We start from the raw sequence: 1,971 nt of genomic DNA on the forward strand, positions 1-1,971 counted from the left end.
ATTTTGCTTAGCTGTTCACAGGTTCAAATTTAAACTTAATGAAACTTGAGAAATTATAACATAAAGTTATTATAATTTAATATTGTTATTATTGCTATTGTTTTTTAATAATAACAATAGTACTAATAATATACTCACAAAAAAATTTATATTCAGTCCATTACAGTTTTATGTTTTTATGGTTTGATGCTTATTTTGCGATTAGTGATCAATGTGGTAGATTAGCTACCACTGCTATTAGCTCATTAAACACCTGCTGTACTGATGATCTGTTAGAGTTGGTGTTTAACTCGCCTTTTATTTTCTAACTGAACTGAAACAGAATTCCACACCACATCTACATGTGTAGGTTGTCAAAGTAAAGCTAGCATAACTGAACTACTTCCCTCTCCCTCCATATTTTTTTCTTAACTTTTTCCTGACCTGTTTATCTAGTGATAGTGTAGCAAAGCACTGCATCCCTTTCTCTCTTATTAGTCGTACATTTAAAATTTAGTATGCTATATTGACAATTTTACATATTTTATATGTTTGGTAAAATACCACGTTATTTTGTCCTCTAACTTTAAATAAGCATTTTGATGAATGAATTTCAGGATTATAATAGTTGCCAGGCTACAAGCACAATTAATTTTATTATAGATCCAGATACACACTTCACATTAGGACAAATAGATTCATTATTCTTCTACAGAAATGAATAATTAATCCCAGGACTTCAGTCAAAACATCTAGAGCTGCATATTTTCCTAGGTAATTTAAAACTTTTAAAATCGAATTTAATTTAACTCTGTATTAAGCCTATTTATTATATATAATATCTGGATTCATGGGCGCCGCCAGGCAGTGTGGGTATGCAGCGTATGCAACACATAGGGGCACAGCACACAAACCCAGTCTGGAGGGGGCAGCGTGCCAATGATGTTTTCCCATACACTTCAGCGCGCCTTACGCTCCTTCACCTCGCTCACATAATGAGGTAAATGTAGCGAGTTTAAGTGTGCCGATCGTATTTAATTTTAATACATCAGAAATGTGCCATTTTAATGAACACTACCACAGATTAAACATGTTCTTATTGTGTTTACTCCTTTTAACAGTTTAGACTTAGATATGTGATTCTGTCCCGTGCTAAATGACACGATAAAATTAAGTTTACCTATCAAAATTGGTTCTCAGATTGATCTGAAAGATCCACATTCCCATAAAAACACCTAGATATTAAATACTTAGASCTGAAATATATTTAACCAGTATCAATTAAAACTCACTTCATTCTGTTTTGCTTTCATCGCTGTGCTACAATCCGCAGAGGTCTCCTGCTATTCCTAGAAAAATAACGCCCTGGGCGGTTGCCCATATTGCACATGTCAGAAACCACAACTGAAACATCGCAATTAACGGTAAATATCGTTCAACTATGAACACTGTCCAACGGCGCAACAAGTAATGAGCATGGTGACTGTTTTCATCCTCCCTCCCACTGCGATGTCAATCAATGAGCAATGTTCATGCTCTGTGTTCATACTTCAACTTTTACTTATTCAGCGATTAATAAGTGTATGTATATATATATATATCTTGTGTACTGCAGTGTACACAAGAACAAAGAACGGTTCTAAGATATGTGATTAAGGACTAAGGACTGAAGCTTCACTTAGAACTTAGTAAAGATCCGTCCAGAAGAATCGGATCGTTCCTGAATGTCATATCACTATATTGCAGACTTTGGTCACAGCGTTGTCCCATATATGCGACACCTCAGTCAACACACAATAATTCAGCGCATGAGTGACAACTTTTTTTCATCGCAGATGCAACATGTGTCTCTGTGGCTAGCATCACGTCCACAGCGCTTACCTTTCTTTAAGCTTTCATTCCAAGTGACTCTAAAAGTTGGACGAAGCCCCGCCGTCTGTGAAAGCGAAGCGCTGCTGATTTTACATGTCGCCATATCTATGATTTATGCAG

This window comes from Poecilia reticulata, linkage group LG2 (assembly GCF_000633615.1).
Source record: "Poecilia reticulata strain Guanapo linkage group LG2, Guppy_female_1.0+MT, whole genome shotgun sequence".
Classification (NCBI taxonomy): Eukaryota; Metazoa; Chordata; class Actinopteri; order Cyprinodontiformes; family Poeciliidae; genus Poecilia; species Poecilia reticulata.